The sequence below is a fragment of the Myotis myotis genome, unplaced genomic scaffold, assembly GCF_014108235.1.
Source record: "Myotis myotis isolate mMyoMyo1 unplaced genomic scaffold, mMyoMyo1.p scaffold_m19_p_7, whole genome shotgun sequence".
NCBI classification, from domain to species: Eukaryota; Metazoa; Chordata; class Mammalia; order Chiroptera; family Vespertilionidae; genus Myotis; species Myotis myotis.
In genome coordinates this window covers 33,537,323-33,561,023 of record NW_023416379.1, presented here as the reverse complement: position 1 = coordinate 33,561,023, position 23,701 = coordinate 33,537,323, and positions in this window count along the sequence as shown.

The following is a 23,701-nucleotide window of genomic DNA, read 5'->3' as shown; positions in this document are numbered from 1 at the left end:
TATGACAGTGTTATTGACTATATTCCCTATGGCTGCCAGCTGAAAGCTTACAGCCAAATCTGCTCCACAGATGTGTGTTGCTTGGGCCACAAAGCGTTTTTTTGGGGGGGGTTGTGTTTTTTTTCGTTTTTATTCAGCCAACGTTTAAAAAAAATGTGTACTTTGCATCCTCATAACTATTTTATAACTACCAATTGCACTTCCTAATCCCTTCACCTTTTTCTGTCCTTTGTCAGATATTTGGAACCGAAGGCGTTATGAATATAAAGCCATATGCTCATTTTTCTCCTGAGAAACTCCCTTGTTCTTTTTTTTTTTTAGATTAATCAATTTGGGAATATTTTTAATGCCACTATGATATTTTAAATGTGTATGTTGTGGAAAGAATCCACAGAGTTAATTAGCAGAGTCGGACTAACATTTTTTTTTCTAATTAGAATAATATTATAAATAACATATAGCATTGAGTTTAAAGTATCTTTTTTAGAATTAGAGTTTAAAATTTTATTTTAGCATCAATGTTTTTATTGTATTTCTTATTTTCTTTCTTTTTGGCATAATTGATATATCCTCTGATATATCCTCAAATATATCGGAGGCAAATAATGACTATGCCATTAATGAAATAAATTTAAAAAAAACTTTATTCAGGATTTATATGAATAATTTCAGATAAATGCAAAATAAAGATGAAAGATTATTCATCTTTCAAAACATATTGGCAAACTCATATCACATGTTTAAATCATAATTTATTGTTTTTTTAATAAATTCTCTTGAAATATTATAAAACCAAAGTCTCTAATGGACCTTGATGTAATGTCTAAGAGCAAATAATTATTTGTATAAAGATCAGTGATTGAATCTAACTTTTGGTGTCACCTGAGTGACTCTGGGTAAACAAAATAATTTTCCCAAGTCTAGTTGATCATCGTAAAATGAAAGTAAGGGTACCTGACCAAAGTGGGATTAAATTAGATGGGGCATGTAAATTACTAAACACAAGTTTTGCCTTTATTAAGTATGCAATGAGGGTGAGTTCTCATTGTAATTCTTTGAGTTGGTGAAGGATGTAGCAATTTACTAATACTTTTCACAGTATTTCCCAGAAATAAAATTTTAAAATAAGCCTTTTTTTGCACACATATAAACTCTGTATCAGTTGTATTTAGAATTATAGGCAGAAAGAAGACCTTTGAGAAATACAGTTCTCAAGGGATTTATGTAAAATTGTATGAAATTTAGATTTTAAATAATTTTAGCATTTCTTCTCCGGGAGAAGAAATGTAAATCTTATAAGAAAACAAACTTTCTTTTTTAGCCAGTGCTCAAAAAGAATCACATCCAAATAAAAGTGCCAAGTACAGTAGTTATGTACAATTAAGTTTCAAGAAACCTAGAATAAAATGATTCATCTGAGTGCAATGTAATCTCTATGCCTCACATAGTATGCCTAAATAAATTCAGTGACAGCCAGCCAAAGAGTGCATATATAGCAAAGGAGAATCAACATCTAAGAGAGATCTGGGAGAGAAAACACTGAATAGCTCTTGGCTTAGGAACAGGACCCAAGAAGGTAGCAATGGGGAGTCAGCCTATAAATAAGGTATCAGGACTATGGGCATCTGTGAGTGTGTCCACAGGAGAGCTGAGCAGAGAACAGATGGGTCAGACAGTGAAGAAGGGGAGCTGGTGGCTCTGTGAGGTCATCAAGTGGGGTCTCCAGGACTGTCTGCAGAGTGGCATCCCTTTTGGAATTTGAGTTCTAGGTGCTTTGGGTCCTTACCTAGAAATTTCTACTCCACTTCCCCTCAGCTTCTGTTCACATACATCTGAAGAAGAATCAGACAGCAAAAGTATAAGAGAGGTGTTCAGAAGTACAATTGTACAAAGAATTTTATTTGTTTGGACGGCAACTGAGAAAGCCACTGACACCAGGGTATTAAGTTAAATCTGCAGTTGCTTCTATAATAACAATAACTAATATACAACAGACCTTTAATTAAGAAGTTTCAAAAAATTTGGTATTATATACAAAGGATTTTTAGAGCATAAGGTTGCTAGTAATGTGGAAAAAGGGTTCTATGATTATTTTGAGACAATGAAATATTTAACTAGCAGTAGTATTTCTACTCTAGAGTTAGAGAGAAAAGGGGCTTGGGGAACGCAGAAGACAAGCTGAACACATATCCTATATAATAAAAGAGAAACATGTAAATTGGCCATCGCTCCGCTACGCTCACCAGCCAATCAGGAGTTAGTATGCAAATTAACCCGACAAAGATAGTGGGTTAATTTGCATACACAGGCACTGAGTGGCCTGGGTCCCAGGAACATCCTCTACCCAGGCCACTCCTAGCCTGTAGGCCCTGACTGGCAGCGTCCCAGAACGCCCCTGGCCACCCCAGGCCTATGGGCACAGGCGCCAAGCAGATGTTCCCACCCTGTGGCTGCTTGTGCATGCTCTGGCACCTAGCTGTGGCCTGGGTCCATGCCCCCCAGCCCCATGCCCACAACATGGGGCTACCAGTCTGGGGGTGGTGCCCCTGGAGGTGGCCGCCACACGCACAGCCCGGGGTCTCCTCACTCCCCCTAGCCCAGCACCCACAACACATGGGACTGGCTGCTGGCCTCAGGGGCATGCCCCCCTCCCGGCAGTGGGGACATGCCCCTAGCCCAGTGGACACAACACAGGGTGTCCTCTGCACATGAGCTGCAGAGGAAACACCTTTTCATTTCTTTTTTTAAAAATATATTTTATTGATTTTTTTACAGAGAAGAGGGGAGAGGGATGACAGTCAGAAACATCTATGAGAGAGAAACATTGATCAGCTGCCTCCTACACACTCCCCACTGGGGATGTACCCCCAACCAAAGTACATGCCCTTAACAGGAATCAGTCCTGGGACCCTTCAGTCTGTAGGCTGACACTCTATCCACTGAGCCAAACCAGTTTGAGCATAAACATCTTTGCTGACCGCTCATTGACTAAGCTCCCTGTATACTGCCACTTGCAGTGTTCTTGGTAACTTGGGTTATAAGAATCCAAGAAGGTGATCTAGGGTTTTTCCACCACACTCTTGGAGGAAAAAATGAAGGTCTGCTGCTGGAAGGGCTAAGACAGCCGTGGGCAAACTATGGCCTGCGGGCCAGATCCGGCCCATTTGAAATGAATAAAACTAAAAAAAAAAAAGACCATACCCTTTTATGTAATGATGTTTACTTTGAATTTATATTAGTTCACACAAACACTCCATCCATGCTTTTGTTCCGGCCCTCCGGTACAGTTTAAGAACCCATTGTGGCCCTCGAGTCAAAAAGTTTGCCCACCCCTGGGCTAAGAAATGTCATATCCTGCCCTAGCGAGTTTGGCTCAGTGGATAGAGCCTCGGCCTGCCGACCACAGGGTCCAGGTTTGATTATGATCAAGGGCATGTACCTAGGTTGCAGGCTCCTACCTGGCCGGGGCCCAGGTCAGGGCTCATGCAGGAGGCAACCAATCAAAGTGTCCCCATCACATTGATGTTTCTCTCTGTCTCTCCCTCTCTCTTCCACATTCTCTAAAATCCAATGGAAACATATCCTTAGGTGAGGATAAAAAAAAAAAAAAAAGATGTCATATCCTATGAAAGACACATCTTGAAAATGCCTAAAGAAAGTTGTCATTTTTTCATGGTGAAGAGACTGGAGTCTGTGTTGATGAAAACACCTTGGTGGCTGTGGTGGCTGGCAGTGGCTGCAGCAGCGGGGTGATGGGGCTGGCGCCTGCCCTGATCAGCCCAGTCGCCTCCTGCTCCCTATGGGGAGCAGGCCTAAGCTGTCAGTAGGACATCCCCTGAGGGCTCTCAGTCTGTGAGAGGGGGCAGGCTGGGCTGAGGGACCCCCCCCCCAGTACACAAATTTCGTGCACTGGGCCCCTAGTTTATACTAATAAAAGGCTAATATGCTAATTAGACCAGGAGACCTTCCAGATGTCCTTCCAGATAAAGCCATGGTTGTGGGGCTGAGGCCGAGGCAGTTAGGGGTGATCAGGCCAGTAGGGGAGGGCAGTTGGGGGCAGTCAGGCCAGCAAGGGGGGGGAAGTTGGGGGTGAGAAGGCCGGCAGGCAGAATGGTTAAGGGTGATCAGGCAGGCAGGCATGCAGGTGAGTGGTTAGGAGCCAGTGGTCCCGAATTGCGAGAGGGATATCTGATGACTGCCGGTTTAGGCCTGATACCCCAAGGGGACCCAGATTGGAGAGGGTGCAGGCCTGGCTGAGGGACACCCCCTCCCATGCACAAATTTCATGTACCTTCTGGGCCACTAGTCCTCCTATATAATAAAAGGCAAATATGCAAATCGACTGAATGGTGAACAACCAGTCACTATGATGCACACTGACCACCGGGGGCCAGACACTCACACAGGAGCTGCCCCCTGGTGGTTAGTGCACTCCCACAGGGGAGCACCGCTCAGCCAGAAGCCTTGCCAAGCGCAGTGGTGGTGGTGGGAGCCTTTTCCGCCTCTGCAGCAGCGTTAAGGATGTCCGACTGCTGGCTTAGGCCCACTCCCCATCACTTGGACATTTCCCGAGGGCTCCCAGGCTGCAAGAGAGTGCAGGCCAGGCTGAGGGATGCAACCCCCCCACCCCCCCATCCGCCAAGTGCATGAATCTCATGCACCAGGCATCTAGCATATATATATATCTATATCTATATATATAGATGATAGATAGATAGATAGATAGATAGATAATCCAAGTTATTGTATTTCCCAAAGTGCCAAAATCTCTTGTTTGATGAACTTTCTATAAATACATGGACAATGACTTCTCTCAGGATACTCACAGATTAAAAAAAATAATTTGTTATATAAGAGCAAATCAAGAGAGGATTTAATGTGTGGAAAAATTAGCATTCACTTTAGGCTAAAGGGGAAATACATTAAATGCATCAGAAATTTAGCTCTTAGTAATTATGGAAGTTTATTTACCATATCCTTTTTTTACTGTAGGTATTGAGGAACAGATTTTTAAAAAATTCTTTATTGTTTAAAGTATTACATAATTATACTTTTTCCCCCCACTGACCATTCCCCAGCCACTCGCACCCTCCAGCACATGCCCTCACCCCCCTACTGTCTGTGTCCATTGATTATCTTCATATGCATGCACACAAGTCCTTTGGTTGATCTCTAACCCTTCCATACCCCCACCCCCGCCTTCCCTCTGAGGTTGGATGGCCTGTTTGATGTTTCTATGACTCTGGCTCTATTTTTGTTCATCAGTTTATGTTGTTCATTATATTCCACAAGTGAGAGAGATCATGTGATATTTATCTTTCTCTAACTGGCTTATTTCACTTAGCATAATGCTCTCCAGGTCCATCCATGCTGTTGCCAAATGGTAAGAATTCCTTCTTTTTTACAGCAGCATAGTACTCCATTGTGTATATGTACCACAGCCTTTTAATCCACTCATCTGCTTATGGGCATTTAGGCTGTTTCCAAATCTTAGCTATTGTAAATTGGGCTGTTATGAACATAGAGATGCATATATCCTTTCTGACTGGTGTTTCTGATTTCTTGGGATATATTTCTAGAAGTGGGGTTACTGGGTCAAATGGGAGTTCCAATTTTAATTTTTTTATAAATACATTTTATTGATTTTTTACTAAGAAGAAGGGAGAGGGATAGAGAATCAGAAACATCGATGAGACAGAAACATTGACCAGCTGCCTCCTGCACACTCCATACTGGGGATGTGCCCACAACCAAGGTACATGCCCTTGACTGGAATCGAACCTGGGACCCTTCAGTCCGCAGTCCAACGCTCTATCCGCTGAGCCAAACCGGTTAGGGCCAATTTTAATTTTTTGAGGAAACTCCATACTGTTTTCCACAGTGACTGCACCAGTTTGCATTCCCACCAATGTCGAAGGAGGTTTCCTTTTCCTCTGCATCCTCTCCAGCACTTGTCGTTTATAGATTTGTTGATGATAACCATTCTGACAGGTATGAGACGGTACCTCATTGTCGTTTTGATTTTCATCTCGGATGATTAGTGACTTTGAGCATGTTTTCATATGTCTCTCAGCCTTCTGTATGTCATCTTTGGAAAAGTGTCTATTTATTTAGGTCCTTTGCCCATTTTTTGATTGGATTGTTTCTCTTCCTTTGTTAAGTTGTATGAGTTCCCTATAAATTTTGGAGATTAAACTCTTAGTGGAGATAACATTGGCAAATATATTCTCTCATGCAGTGGGCTTTCTTGTTTTGTTGAACATTTCTTTTGCTGTGCAGAAGCTTTTTATTTTGATGTAGTGAGAGATAGACTTTTTAATCAGTATGAGACCTCTGCTTCCTAGGATAGCACAGCTGAGGAAATATTTGGCCTATAATATAACTGGCTTGTCAGTATATAGAAGCAATTTATACATTGTTACTAAGCTGCTAGCTATTTACCTGGCTTATCCACTAGACAAACAACTATTACAGCAGTTCCAGAGCCAGCTCTCTCGAGGCTCCACAACCTTGAGTTTTTCTCCTGGTGCTGAGTACCTCCTGCCTCTGTGGATGTTTCATCAAAATAAACAAAGAAACAACTAGAGAGAGGGACGACGTAACAAGGGATTGATCAATCACCAAACCTTAGTATTGGGTATGTTTTAGAAGCAACAGAAACATACATTTTATTATCCTCATCATTCAAGGCACAATACAACATCATGAGATTACAAACTAGCTTTGGAGTCAAATCATTAGGGTTGGAATTTTGGTTCTGTCATTTACTAGCTCTGTGACCTAAAGCAAATTACTTAACTTTTCTATGCCTGTTTCCTTATTTGTATCATCAGTAAAACTATTGAACATATCTCAAGGTCTTGATATGGGGATTAAGTGAAAATTTTTAGATTAAGTTTGATACTTTAATTTGAAAGTTTCCGTTTAAATGGTACCTAAAAATCTGGAAAAATAATTCTACATTATAAATGGAGACAGTACATATATAATGGCTACTGTTTTTTGCTATTTACCACGAGTCAATTCATTTATACTAGTATTTTAGTTGAAGTTGGTTTAGGCTGGCTTATAAGAACTGATTGTTAGTTTTTCAGTTTTAGAAGTCAATTGCTGTTACATTGGTAGTAGCCTGTTATTGGGAATGATGGATTTTATACCACCAAAATCAGAGATTGGCCAATAAAAGCCACAAATCAGCCCCTTCCCCAGAGAGCTGGTTGTGAAACATTACCAGCACATCACTGGCTATTCTGGTGTTTTATATGTCTTCCTTTCAACAAATATTTGCTGAGTACCTGGCATGTTCCACATGCTTCGGATGGATGGATGGATGAACAAGACAGACATATGTAGTGACTAAAGATAGCAAAAAATCCTTTGTTGTTTAAAATAGATTTGTTACAGCAGAGGTAAAAATAAGCAATTTAAAAATTTTCAGTTTTCTGTAATATTGTTCTCTTTCTTTAATGACCTTATGATAATAAGTCCTTAAGATGTAGTACAAAAGAATAAAGGCATCTCTTATTGGAATTCCCAGAATCTGGGATTTACTCACTATATATTCCCTTCCTAAGCACAATGCCTGAAACATATCAGGTAAATAATAAATACTTGTTGAAAAAAAAAAAAGAATAAACACAAGAGAAAGTTGCCCTGTAAAAGTTGAGGGTCTGATTTGATTAAGGAATACCTATCATCACTCTATTATGACTGGGTGATTATGCTTTATGTTTGTTAAATGTCTGTCTATATTTATGTAGATAGTACCCTAATTATAAAAAAATACATACTTAACAACTGAAATAAATTCAGAAATTAGAAGTGTTTACATTGTATCAATATAGTGTAACCTATAACAACAAAATAATGGTCAACATATGTTATCTACCGTTGTTAGCACCTTGCATGGATCACTTGAATATGGTCCAATGAAGAAACAAAATCAAAGAGAGCCTGACCTGCTCTAAATCACACTTCTAGGAGTGGATTTAGGATTAAGTATGAGACAGGTTAGGTATACAGCTAATAAGTTTTCATTGTATTACTGCAACTTGAGTTATTTTACATTTTCCTACACGTTTTTCTTTGATATTAGGGATTTTTCTCTCTGAAAAGCAAATTAATTCCTGTAAGTAAGCCACTTCCAGTTTATTGCAAAGCAGATATAAAACAGAACATGTCTTTTTGACAAGGCAGCTCATAAAATTACCCAGTTTTGTTTGAGCAGAGTCAACTCTGCAGAGTTGACTTCGAAGAAACTGACTCAGATTAATGAGAAATCAAGCAGAATACTTTCAGAACTTTTACTTTGGGTTTGAAAACTGCTAAAATCTAGTCAGAATGGTTAAGTAACATTGACAATTGTATGCTGTAAATTACAAGTCTTAGGGAGGGGATGCTCTTTTTTCTAACTGGAACAGGAAATGATGTAATACAACATGTTATTCTACTACTGAAAATCTTTAATGATTTTGCTGGTTTCTAGAATAGTGTATATATATATATATATATATATATATATATATATAATGTTTTGTGTTAAACCTATTATCTTTGAGTTTACATTTTAAATTTTGCTTTATCAATTTAATGATAATTTATTCAAGTAATGCTACTACTATTACTAATAATAGCTAAAGCTAAGGAGTATTTACCATTGCCAGTCACAGTTCAAATAATAATCCCATTGAGATAGTGTTTTTAAAATAATCCATGTTAATAAGAGAATATTGACAATCCAAAAGGTTAAATAACTTACTGAAGATAAAAAGTGACAGAACCATGTCACATAATACAAGTATATAATTTCTAAATAGAATATGGAGTGTGGTATAATTTTTTTTTTACTTGATTAAGGTACACAGTTACAAAGCTTGAAAGTCACTGTCTTTCAAAGTAAACTAGTTTCAAACTTGGGAACTATAGGTTATGGCAGGAGGGAGGGAGGCAGGGAAAAAATTAATCAAGAATCATTAGCAAGCGTTTATGATTGATGATGACCTGGTATGAATTTACCTTTCTGTAAAATATATATTTGTATTGATTTTAGAGAGGGAAAGGGAGAGGGAGAGAGAGATAGAAACATCAATGACCAGAGAGAATCATTGATTGCCTGCTTCCTGCATGCCCCCTGCTGGGGACAGAGCCCACAACCCCAGGCATGTACCCTTGACCAGAATCAAACCTGAGACCTTTCAGTCCGCAGGCCAACACTCGATACACTGAGCCAAACTGGCTAGGACTAAATTTACCTTTTTAATGCTGTATCTTCTCTTGTGTTCTTCTGCCCCATTTACACAAGGCCATACACTCTCATTATTTCTTAAAGCAAACAAACAAATAAGCAAAACATTTTTACTTTTTAAGCCTTATTTCCTTCATTTCAACTGGAATATTTTTTCCTTAAACAACACTTTTCAAATACTGGCCATTCTTTTCGAGGTCTTTACTGTGTGATACCCACTCCAGGGGGCTTCCCCTTCCTTAGATGGAAGTTCTGTGGGCTGCATTCCTCCCTCCCCTGTGCTCCTATGGCGTCTGCTAAGTTAGAGAGGGCTCTTCTCACTGCCAGTTATTGCTGTATTTCCAAAACCAAGCGCCTTGTTAACTCTAACATCTGGAAGCAGGAGAACATAACATATTGGGTTTTTTTTTTCTCTCTCAGAGCAGACTTTAGTAAAACCAAAGATACATTTTCTAGCAATTAGAGCTGACCAGCAGTGAAAAGGCTGAACTCTTTTGCACCCAAATTATTTCAGAAAGAATGAGATTTGTATGTGCCAGTGACATTTTTATAAAAGAATGATTCCAGATGATCTCTGAAATTCCTTCCAACTTCAAAATCATGTGACCACTTGACCTTTAATAGATATAGTTGAGGAAAACAACTTTAAACTAGTTTAAAACTTCTATTAAAATGTGTGTATTTTTTTTTTTTTTTTTTTTACATAAAACTAGAGCAAGGGTTAAGAGTAAGGCAACCTGGGAAACATTCATAAAGGCTCAATTAAAAGTAAACAGAAAGCTGAAAGACTATAAGAAGGAAAAAATGCCAATTAGATGCTTTAAAACTATTTTGACAGCAAACATGTTATTTTTAAATTTACCATGATGTTTTCTGCCATTGAGTAGTTGTAGTCCAAATAGCATTATAGGAATTCAGTAACAGAATACAAATACATGTGAGTACTAGTAAGTGGAAATATCTCATTTTGATTAGCCCATTTTGGATGCTATATGTTTTTCTCCTTTAATTTTTACAATTTAAAAATGAAAACATGTTAATGTGTGACATCTACTAAGATTGAATTAGTAACTCTTGATCATTGACGAAATTATTTGGAGAAAAGTATAAATATATTTCATAACATTCAAAATGGGTTTAAAATACATATACAAGCAAATTTGTAGAAATACTAAATAAGGTGTTTCATCATGAAACTCCTAAATTTTTTAACTTTTAAAACATAACCACATGAAGTGGAATTAATTTGAGAAATTAGAGAATTTAAAAACTATCAGATGTTTCAGAGACATCCAACATTGCCTCTCACTCCACAGCTGACGTCACCAAGGCTCACAGCACTGGCTTCCGCAATTTTCATATGATGAGTTATTTCCCACAGTACACTTAAACCTCAAGTCAAGGGAGGTTGGGCATATATATTTACATCCCCTTAACTAGAAATTACTATGTGCAAAGTAAATAATGAATTGAATAAATGTCAATCAACCAATGAATATGTGAAAGAATGAGAAATTACGTAATTTGACTGACATCCCACAATTTCTGCCCAGTGTTGGTGCTGCCATACTCTTCTATATCTATAAGGTTATTGTTGTTGTTTGTTTTCAGGAGTGAATAAAATTAACACTATGTTTGTTTTAATCTTTACAATTTACCAATGAATATAATCTTATGAATTAATATTATAAACATGAAAAGATATGTCTTTTGACATGCAAATTAATAGGCTGGAAATATTACTTTATAAAGAAAAGCAACAATGATTTCACATAAAACATTTCAACCTTTGGTAAAGGACAAAAATATTGGCATTCACCTGTATGCAAAACATTTTATATATACTCTTTTTAATAGTGGCATTAAATTAAACATGTTTACTATATTAAAACAATAAAAATGAATTTCACCTAATTTTAATAGTTTGAAACAACCAAAAATCTAACAATTAATCAATATAACCAACTTGGATATTGTAGTCAATGCATTAGAGGAACAAATTTTCCACCCTTCTTTTATAAGAACTTTAGCGTTTAGTAATCTAAATTGACATCTTTTGACATACATTTAATAATTTTCACTTATAGTTATTAAGAAAGCCCTAAAAGATGTGGACTTTTGTTTTGTGTGTTCACAAGGTAGTCATAACATTTTGTCTTATAGAAAAGAAAGATTTATAATGTTTGCCACTGCAGAACAATGATGAAATAAAATATGAAGGCCTAAAGTAGTTAGAGGCACACTATGAAGCACATATAGATGGCCAAAGACAAGACACTATTGAACTGAATTATGAGTGTAGCAACTGTAAATGTGAACTGCTTGGTTTGCATTTTGCCTAGAACATGATTACAGAAGCCATGATGTTCTTTATAACTCACTAGTGTGGGAGACTACTAGGTAATCTTATTAGCCTTCTATTTGAAAAGATTCATTCCTGTGAAAAGAATGCAAACTAGCCACTTACACCCTGTAAGAACTCTGTCACCTAAACACCAGTGCAAACATCTTCTACATCTCCTGGGTTCCCAAGAGAATACAGGCTAGCAATGTAGTTGTGGGCACTTATTCATTGGACCCCTCTTCTGTCTATGTGCCTGTGTGTCTTAGCTAGTCTTCCTCTTGGAGAGTATTTCATTACTTCCTTATAATGGCATTGCTTTTGCTGAATAGTCAGTCCAGGGCTGTGAGCAATCCATTTCTGCACACCTTCTTACTGAAAGCTTATGTTTCTTTTTGTGCCCCAAAATCTTTATCCCTATCATCTTCTTCATATCATTGTCACTAGTGGATCTAAAATGCAAAAATAAATACCTTATAAATCAACTTTTAGTCTATTGTCCTCTCCCAAGTGAATTCTGATTCAGTTTGTTTTTATTTATTTTAGATAAACATGAAGGTGGGAGAGAGGCAGAGGGAGAGAGCGAGTTGTTCCACCTATCCATCCATGCATTCACTGGTTGATTTCTGTGTGTCCCCTGACCAGGAACCTTAGTGCATGAGAACAACGGTCTAACAAACTGAACTATGTGGCCAGGGTCTGATTCAGTTTTGAATTCATAATAACTAATACTTCCAGAGTTTTCAGTAAGAATCCAAGAGCTGACTGTATACTAAACATAGCCTATATTCAAATTCATATCTGCTACAACACAGAATTATCATCTGTGTATACATAAGCTCTTTGTAAACCTAACACTCCTGGAGATTTATACTGTAACTCACTGTAACTAATGATGAAGAAGCAGATGATGTTTTGGTTGTTCACAAAGAAAAATATGTTAGTGAGAAAAAAACATAAAAATATTACAGTTCAGTTCAAAGCATCTTTAACAATAAAATCATGTTTTCCACCAGGTTCTTTCTGTTTCAACATTTGGTATAACTTACACTGAAAATATCTCTGTTGAAGCTGTTCCCTCTAGAGCTATTTTAGTGCATTGATCTCCTAATTTTCTTTTCAGTCTGAATGCTGATTAATGACAGGAAACCTGCCATTACAATGGATTGGAAAGAAATGCATTGTGGGAATCCAGTTCAGCTATTGAGGACATTTCACTGCTTTTAGGGCAGAGCTTGTCAAAGTGCAATCCATTCTAAAGCATCCAGGCTGGAAATATCTCTTCCTTGTTTATGGATCAGGCCATGTACTTTTACTGATTCATAATGGAGCCATAGCCCTTTTATTCTGACAGTTTTAAATGCAGAAAATAAAAATAAAAATGCTGTATGAGAATCTCCATCATAAACAGCTTCATGAAGACCTGCCATCTACAGATTCTCATTAAGAGTCATCACAAGTCTGTCTGGAAAAGCATAACTTTCCCCTGGTCATAACAAAACGTGTTTCAAGGAAGAGGAAGCAAATTAAACTTAAAACTAAAACCTTGGTGAGCTATTTTTAAGTAAAACTAAAGTTTTATAAAACCTACATCTTAATTCTCCAGAATGCACAAAGATGTCTTGATTTGCTTAGTAAAAAAATTAAATCAGGATCACCTATACATTTTCACATACTTTCCACAAAATTTTATCAGCACATTGATTAGAATGTACAAAGATCTCTTGAGAGAATGAGTGCTTTTTTCATTACAGTCCATAAGCCCAAATCTAGTGAGAGACAACACACATTAATAGCTTTATCAAAAAGGAGAAATACCATTTAGAGATGCAAAACACCATTTTGAGGTTTTCCAGGTACCAGAATGGTAGTTTTTCTTACCACTGAATATTCATGACACCTCATAAAACTAATGATAAACATAAAAATTGATGTGAACGTTTGACTAATCTGCTCTTATTTGTTTGGAAGAGCTGTCGTAATTGCCTGGTTTGTAAATTAAACATCTGCTATGGGAATAAACAAAAACATAACTGAGCATATTCAAATAAATTGAATTCACTTTGGTTCTATAAATTTTATTATATGGGCTCATCAATTTTATTACACCTGAGCACAGCATTGCCACCAAAGTCAATGCATTTTTAGGTGTTCTATTGGTAAGAATAAATGTTTCCCCTGCCCCCCCACCAATAAAATGCAGATCGTATTAGTTCATTTTTTAAAGGAGTGTTTCAATAGCAGAACTCAAGGGGTTGAAGCTACTCGCCATATTGAACATGAGCTGGAGTTCCACTATGAAGCTCCTTAAGGGTTCAGCAGACCATTAAAAAAGCTCTATATCACAGTAGCACATGTCAAACAAGATATTCATTTCACTTTAGTGAAATCAATCTGTCTGATGGTGGGCACAGCCATATTTTTCTAGTTTCTAAGCCATAAAGATGAAACATATAGCAGAACAACTAACCAGATCAAGGGCCACAATGAAAGAGAGAAGTGGGCTTGCTAAAATATGGCCGTCGCACCTTTGTTATAATTATATATAAACAAATAAACATATTTATGTAGCTAATTCCTTGCTGCTACAGATCTATGACAATGATTCACATCAATAATTCAATTTCCTATTGAGATTATCAAAGCAAATTAAAAATTTCAAACAATAGACGAAGAATGGATGGAAATAATACTTTGCTGTTACAGATAATAAATCCAATATTAAGATGGCTGCCCAAGAGAGAAAGTGATGTAAGGTAGCATAAGACAAAATATGTAATGACTAAGAAACTCCTGACTTGTGATATGTATAAGGCATATTCCACATTATTCTTAGAAGTGTGAGATATGAATGACAACAAAGGCATATTGGGTGATGATTCACTTAAACTTCTGCATGATGATGATAGTAGTTGCTGACATAGTAGATTCCATTTTTGAAACAAAAGCAAAATTTCTAGTTAGCCAGGGATCCCAGAACTCCATATTTATTTTCTTGAGCTCACAGGTGCTGACCTAGAGTTTTGATACCGATGTCCCTGACAAGGTAGGCCTTTTGTCCCTGCGTTTTCCCTCTGAGAAAGAAGCGATCCCATCATTGCTCTATCAGGAACTCTGCAAGTTTATGGTGGCCTATGGGAACTTGAAAGGGAGAGATGCTCAGGACTGGGATTTGTCAGAAACTTCAATTACTAAGCATATTCCACTAAGGACTTCTCATTTTAGGCCTTTTGTATAAATTGAGACTTTTAGACAAGTAGGAAATGACAGGATTCATCTAATCAAGGTGTCAGGCCAGTGATTTGGGACTGAACCACCCAGTCACTTGAAACTTAGGTATCAGGTGAGAGAGATCATCACACAGATTTACTCAGAAAAACAAAATCAAAGACAATCTATGACTCATGCAAGGACAGTGTCTTATTAGATCAAAGCTGATTGTATAGTGAAGTGCTCCCTACTCAGACCACATTTTAAAATCCATATCACACCCAGCTGGAGAGGACATGCAAGTAATACCAACTCCGACTTTCAAACTGCTCAAGAGGCTTTGATTTAAAAGCGACAATAACCTCAGAAAGGAAATTTATCTTATTTTAGTCCACTAGATATGCTTTTAACAGTATCTGAAGTAGTTATTGCTTAATTTTATGCTTCATGGTAGTAGTAGCAATTAGGAGCAAGTAGCTTTCATTGTAATGGATGGAAAAAATAAACTTTCAATCTCTTACAGTGTTTTTAGTAGTCTTCAGCCTCCCAAACACAGTTAAGTGTCATTCTTACAAATGTATTTTGAAAAGAGAAAATTTAAAAGTGTTACCTCCCATTGCCAAAAAGAGTTGTTTGATTTCAATATCATAGGTAACAAACAAGACATATTGGAAGATGCACTGTCTTTTGTACATTTACTAAAATCCATTTATTTTTAAGAGCAGTCATTTAATAATGCAGTTATGAGATATTTCTTGTGAACTTTTAAAACTTGAATACATGTCAAAGTTTAGATTTGCATTTTGTATGGACTTGAATATAGTATGCTTTTTATAAGGTGCTGTAATAATTGCACTATTTTATTTTTTGGAGAAAATAGGATGCAAAGGAAAATGGATGAAATAGGAGAGTAGGAATAGGTTCTCAGAAGTGATAAATAAGGCATCAATACCTGAAGGAGTGGGAGGAGATAATGGGTATATGGGCAGGAATGAAGAATATTTCATGAGAAGGAATAGCAAGTGTGAAGTTCCTGCTGGGATAGAAGTATGAGGCCACATGGCTCTAACATAAAGTCAAGGAAAGAGAGTAAGTGTTGATGCAATGACATTGGAAGGGTCAAATCACTGAGGGGACAGGATGGGATGTGGAAGCATAGCATAAAAGTCTGAAAGTAAGGACTGGGAAAAGGTTTGAGAAAATGGAGTTTTGAGGTCCCAGGTATTAAAAGGTAAACTGAGTTTTTAAGAGTTTATATGAGAAAAACTGATGTGAATAGGGCAGCACCCAGTGTAGCAGATAAAAAGGAACTGTACAAAATGAAAGACTTTTACAGCGGGGTGAGTTATTGCAAGGGGATGCCTGGGGTCTATCAGGTGGATCACTCAAGTAGTGCTGATCAGGCTATTCCTGATTGGCTGTTTTGGAATTCCACTTCTGGGTGTGCCAAACTAATGAAAATAATTCTTGGTTTGTTTATGTGGAACTTAGCATGATTGACTCCAGTTAGGCATTGTTTCTTTTTTTTCTTTTTTAACAGAAGCAATGAAGTTTGATATATCATATAGATACATCAAATAATAGAAGCTTAATAATGATTTATCACTTGTTAAGGTCAAAGATATAACCCTAAAATGCTTTGGTCAAATGTTCACCTCGGATCCAACTGCTATGCCCAGACGTATGAAGTCATATGATGTTGTCATTGACTTGGGCCTTAGGTGAAGATATTCTCTTAGAATGCAATCAGAGGAAGTTAACAATTATCAGCTTCCTTAATATACTAATATTTAGTACTTTATTGTGATATGTATATTCTTTTATAACATGAACTGGTCATTACTTAGCAATCAAAACTGATTATCACTCTCTGCTGCGTCAATAATTTGCTTTAGACTCTGTGGCCTCTTAAATATTAGATGTTTTTAAAAAAATTATTTAATTTATTAGGATGACATTGGTTAATACAATTATATAGGTTTCAAGTGTACAATTTGATAATACATCATCTGTATATTGTATTATGTGTTCACCACCCAAAGTCAAGTTTCTTTCTATCACAATTAATCCCCCTTTACCCTATTCTACCTCCCCCACCCCCTTTCCCTTTGATAATTACCATATTGTTGTCTGCATCTATGAATTTTTTTTCTTAATCCAATCACCTTTTCCACCCAGCTCCTTAAACCCCCTGTCCTCTGACAGTTATTAGTCCGTTCTCTATATCTATGAGCCTGTTTCTATTTTGTTTGTTAGTTTATTTTGTTCATTGGATTCCACATACAAGTGAAACCATATGATATTTGTCATTCTCTGACTGGTTTAAGCATAACATCCTATCTAATAATAGACAAACATGGTAATTAACCATACCTCCAACATGCTTCCCATTGGCTAATCAGGGTGATTTGCAAATTAACTGCCAACCAAGATGGCGGCCGGCAGCCAGGCAGCTGAAGCAAACAGGAGGCTTGCTTGCTCCAGTGATGGAGGAAGCCAACGTTCCCCGCCTGCTGCCGCTGGGCTCTGAACTGCACTCTAAGAAACAATGATGCAATTATAGAAGCTAAACAAGCTCCAGAAACCTGCTTTCAGCCAGCTTCGGCCTCAGAGCTTAGAGCAGCAGTGATGGCAACAATGTTTTAATTATAGAAGCTAAACAAACCCAGATACCTGCTTTCAGCCAGCCACAGCCTCAGAGCTGGAGACGGGCCTCAGAGCTGGAGCTGGCTCTCAGCTCCAGTGACAACCACAGAAGGTAAATAAATCCCAGAATAAAAAAAAATAAATAAAAAAAGGAGAGGTTGGGAGCTTCAGTCACCCGCCAGCCTGAAAACAGCCCTCAGCCCCTCACCCAGACTGGCCAGGCACCCCAGTGGGGACCCCCACCCTGAAGGGGGTGTGACTAGCTGCAAACAGCCATCATCCCCCCATCCAGGCTGGCCAGGAACCCAAGCAGGACCCCCACCCTGATCCAGGACACCCCTCAGGGCAAACCAGCCAGCCCCCACCTGTGCACCAGGCCTCTATACTATATAGTAAAAGGGTAATATGCAAACTGACCCTAACAGCAGAAAGACTGGGAATGACTGGTCACTATGACACACACTGACCATCAGGGGGCAGACACTCAATGCAGGAGATGCCCTCTGGTGGTCAGTAAGCTCTCACATGGAGGAGCTCTGCTCAGCCACAAGCCAGGCTGATGGATGCCAGTACAGTAGTGGTGGTGGGAGCCTCTCCTGCCTCCTCAGCAGCACTAAGGATGTCTGACTGCAGCTTAGGTCTGCTCCCCGCTGGCAAGTGGACATCCCCCGAGGGCTGCTGGGCTGCCAGAGGGATGTCTGATTGCCAACTTAGGCCCAATCCCCTGGGGAGCGGGCCTAAGCCAGCAGGTGGTCATCCCCTGAGGGGTCCCAGACTGCGAGAGGGCACAGGCCGGGCTGAGGGACTCTCCCCCCCCCACCCAAGTGCACAAATTTTTGTGCACCGGGCCTCTAGTAAGGTTGGTTAATCATTAGATTGTTTCTTGAGAGAAAAATTCACTTGCTTAGTCATCTCAAGCTGCTATGCCAAATTACCATAGACTAGGTGGCTTAAACAAAGACATTTATTTTCATAGTTCTGAAGACTGGGAAGTCCAACATCAAGTTGCTGGCATGTTTGGTTCTTGATAAGGGCTCTTCTCCTGGCTTGCAGATGGCTGCCATCTCCCTGTGTGCTCTTACTGCCTTTTCTGGTATATGTGTGCAGAAAAAAAAGCTCGCAGTCTCTTCCTTTTCTCATAAGGACACTAATTCCATCATAAGGGCACCACCATCATGACCTAATCTAAACCTAATTACCTCAAAATGTCCCACTGCCAAACAAAATCATACTGGAAGTTAAGGTTTCAACATATGAATTTGGGGTTGGGGGGGAATAAGCAATCAGCCCACAGCACCATTCCTGTGTTAATCTTGGCGTATGTCACAAATGGATACTCAATATTGGAATAAAGTTTCATAATTTATATTGTCAATACGTTTTCTTAGGATGTGACTATTTAAAGATAAAGAATATGTTTTCAATGGATCATTTTCTGGGATATTGTGATAACTCTAAACTATCAAGCTGAGTATCAAGCATCATGGAAGCACAAAAGAAAAACCAACAATATTATAATGGTGAGATCTCTATAATTATAAGTATAAGGTCATCATAATTTAATCATATCTCTTAGTTCTCTTATAGTTTGAAGACTAGGGTAAATGTTTAGGTCATGCTTAAGGTTCTTTTCTTAAGCATAAACTAACTTTTCTGTGAACAAAAATATATTAAGGAGCAGCACACTAGCCATTGCTGGTTTGTCACCATACCAACATCGATTACTGCTCAGTCACATCATTAATTAAACAGAGAAGTCTCTGGGAAGTCAATGAAAACTCTATTCTTTTCAACAAGGAAGACAGGTTCAAGTTCTAAGTGAAGAATCATTTTAATCATTTAGATTAAAACAAAAATAATCAAAACTTTCTTTGTCTTTGGGAAATTGGTGGAAGCCACTTTCCTGTGTCTATATTGATTAGTGGCTGCTAACACTTTTTTTCCTTTTTAATACCCCTGGGGATATATTAATAGCGGTCCTCTAAAAAGGTACCTTTCTAAAGGGGAACAAGGGCCCTAACCAGTTTGGCTCAGTGGATAGAGCGTCAGCCTGCGGACTGAAAGGTCCCAGGTTCTATTTCGGTCAAGGGCATGTACCTTGGTTGCGGGCACATCCCTAGTAGGAGATGTGCAGGAGGCAGCTGATTGATGTTTCTAACTCTCTATCCCTCTCCCTTCCTCTTTGTAAAAAAAAATCAATAAAATATATATTTTTTAAAAATAAAAGGGAACAAGGAAGGAACATGGTATGCAATTCCTCTCTAAGTGATTATAACAAAGAATGTTCAACACTTGCACACTAGCTGAAGCCCCCCCCCCCGCTTTGAATCATTGCATTTCAAGTTGAGAAACATTCTGATCCCATATTAAACTGTAATCCTAAAGAGAGCAAAAGCAGTATTCTCATTGTTGTCATTGTGGCCAGGAAAGATAGGTACACTTCTAATGATCAGGCCAATGAAAGTAAAATTCAGTATACCATGTACTTTGATAAAAAGATAGAAAGCATGCTAGTATCCAACAAGTATTAGATGCAAAATGGAGTAATCAATCAAAACAAGCCATAAAAAACTTGGTGTGCTGAAGTCTCTGACTCTAAAATTGAACTTTAAAATAGAGTGTGCATGCATTACACAATGATCAATTCAATTCATAGCAAATGCCATCATCTGAATACACAATTATAAGCATCAGTTTCCATCAGGCCTGAGCAAGTTTTCCGGTTTTGGTGCTTTCTAAAAGTGCAGTGGAAAAAGCTTTTTTTGTTTAAGTTGAAGGGATTTGTAGAAAACGCACCTTTTGTAATAGTATTAGCATTCTCTGTCAAGCCATGAAAAAGTGATTTAGGATTTTTCTTTCTTGGAAATATATAGAGTTGAGGGAAGATTCCCCTCCACGCCCCTCTTAGCTAGCCTCATAATGGATGCCTTAATCGTTAGAAAACCCATTTAAAATCTTTTACTTGCAAGTTCCTGAAAATAGCCATGGTTCTATACTGAAAACCTTCTTGGGGAGCCTTTACTTTATGTCAGGAACATAATAAATAATGTCCTTATGCTATTTTGCGTAGGTAAGCTAGAGGCTGAGATAGAATTAAGTTCAATTTTTTTTCTGAGGTAGGAGTGAAGAAACTACACAGACATTATTGTCTTGTACAATTTGCAACCCTATTCATACAGTCACTGGGACAGTGTCTTAGCAAGCTGAAGGTCATTTAGGTTTAAATAAAAGTAAACAAAAAATAAACTGAAATGAAAAATTACCTATTTTTTATAGTGGGAATATTTTTAAGGATATACTTTATTATCAACAATTTTGTTGCCCCAGAATAAAATGACTTTGAAAAAACATGCATTTCTGCCCTGTCCACACACACCAGGCTTCACCATTGCTGACCCTTTGTTGCTGTCACAGGTGTTTCTACCTTGGCCCACTTGGGCACAGCCTTTCCTAGCAGGGCCACTACTGTCACCCGCTCTCCTCTCACTTGGAGTTCTTATGCATCCTTGGTCCTTCAATCCCAGACTCACTCCATGAGAAACCACTGCCCTGAATTCTTCAGTCACAGCTGAAGAATTAATATGGTATGAAAAACAGTATCATTTCTTTTTTCCATGAAATCCCCATATCAATGTCCTTTAACCTTCACAAATTATGAAATGTTTTATTTTACACTGTTTTGGCTGAACTTGTAAAATGGATTTCTGCTTAAAAATGATTTATTAATCAGCTAATAATCAGCCCTTTCTCAGGCTATCCTTATTTTGATCAGATGTGGGTCACCCCTAAGCTCATTTGGGAAGTTTCCTTATCTAAATCCTCTGCTGGGGTTACTGTGCTTAATTCTACCCCCTTTACCCTGGCTATAGAAATATAGGTTCTATGCAGATTATGAACATCCTGAAGGCAAGCTACCTAAGTTGGTATCATAACTCTGTCTCTTATTAACTAGACAATCCATCTCCTCATTTGGAAAATGTGACTTAGATGACTCAACCTTTAGCATTATTTTGAGGATTAAATGAGTTAATACACTTAAAACAATTGGAGTAATGCCAGACCTATGTTAAATATGTCATACCAATTAGCGCAAACATTCCATTGTAAAATGAGGGCCAAACACCATACAAAGGTAGGAGAGAAGTCACAGTGCTAGCTAGTCCTGGAAAAGCAATGGCGATGTTGTACAGAGAAGGTCTAATATGAGCTGACAATATAAAAAGATGTAGCTAGGAAAGTGGTCATAAGTGATAGTATGAGAACACAGCTTATTAAAACCCATGAGTGTGCCAATTAACATGGATTTCAGAACTGCAGCAGGTTTAGGAATATTTTTTTAAACTCCCTATGAGAGTAGCTAAACTAATTGCATTTGAGAACTAGCCTCTTCACTAAAAGTGAGAAATAAGATAGGAGGCTCAGCAAGGCAAAGTTTTGTAGTGAGCTTTATTTAAAAATGTTTAACTCTGCAAAGGAATTCTAGATACTGAATGAGAGCAATTGGCAACAGATACATTGCAACAGGCAAGATCAAAGGCCGACAGAAAGTTAATGTGCCTTTTCTCAATACATTCTGGGTCTGTAAATGCCCCTATTTGGTTGGATTTGAAGAACTATATTAGTCTGGTTTGACATGATAAAAGTATTAAAAGTAAGTAAATGTAAGTAAAACTATATGAAAAACATGACAAGAGAATCTTGTCCAAAGCTGAGAGAAGAAACCAGTAACAGCTGCCATGTAAGCAGACAACCATGTTACCCTGTGAGATGGTGGAGCTGTCAGGATGGTTGAGGGCAAGTTGCCTGGGAGAGGGGACACTGCCTAGGGAAGAGGGGAGAAAGCATACTCAGGAGAGATGACAAGTGTTTCAAGGTGTACTGTGCAAAAAAAGAAAAAATTCGGAACAATTATTTTCTTGGCTAGAAATTTAGAAAGGTATCAAGTTCCAATCAAGGGACCTGTTTGCATGGGTGCCCACAGCACAAAGCTTCCTGGCATCTGGCACGACAGGGCAGGGCCCCTACAGCGGCTCAGCATCACTCCCAGCACTCCATCGCTTCTGGTCAGTTATGTAAATGACTCAGGCTTGTTCTAACTGGTCCATGGTTTTGATTTTGCAATGGGGTAAAAGAGAGGCTGCTATGCTGAAGGAAGTCTATATTTTAGTTTCTCACATATTAGGAGGTGGCAAGATTTGTGTAATTGTACTCAAACTGTGGCACACGTTTTACAAGAAGTGGGTAGTGGAATAATAAAGCACATATGGTAGGATCTTTAGAGCAACAACTAAAAACCAATGGAAAAAGATATAACCACAATGATAATGTAGACATTTAATTTAGGATGCTCACATGATGAGTCGGTCTGTTAATGCTGTCCAGATGATGTTGAACAAAAAATAAGTATCAATTAATGCACTAATTTTAATTCAAAAGCTTCTGTACTTGAGATCTTTTAAGTGTTTAATGTTTTCTGGTGAAGAAAGAATATGAACAAAACTTAAAATGAGAATCTATCAGCTGACTGGCTATTTTGAGGTAATTCTTATTGACTTAATCCTTGAAAATATCTGAAGTCTAGGATACAATTCAAAATTATTTGGCATACAAGAAATAGAAAAATGACTCATTTTCAACAAAAACAAATAAATGATGGAAACTTTACTTAAGGAGATGCAATACTGCCCACTGTTACATGTGTATACATTATTGCATATATATAAGATTAGGAATTTTTTTGGTAAACAATTTTGAAACATATGTCTAAAAGGATTAACAGTCAATAGGAAGTCATTATACCACAAACAATTTAAAAAGTAGTCATTAAAATTGGATACATACTACTAATCAGTTTTTATAATGTTTGTCACCAAGAGCATAGCTGTAGTTGTCTGGTTGGCTGAAGGCAAGGGAACTGCAAAGTGGTATGATGGATGTTTTGAGGGTAATGAAAGTGTTTTACATTTGGATTGTGGTGGTGGTTAGATAAGCATATACATTTGTCAATATTCATTTATCTGGGCACTTATTTTTGGTTTATTAAAAAATGTGAAGCAAGTTCATTAGCTTATTGTATTCATACAAAATCAAGTAATCATAGTCAATAGTTATTGGTCAAAATGCAACTTTATTTATATTCACATTAGAAGAAAATTACAAAAAAAAAATAACGGACTATTTTTCCAAATTAGTTAATTAATTTGTAAACACAGGAACTGTTATGTAACAACTTTGATGAGAACAGTTATTTCTTAAGAGGA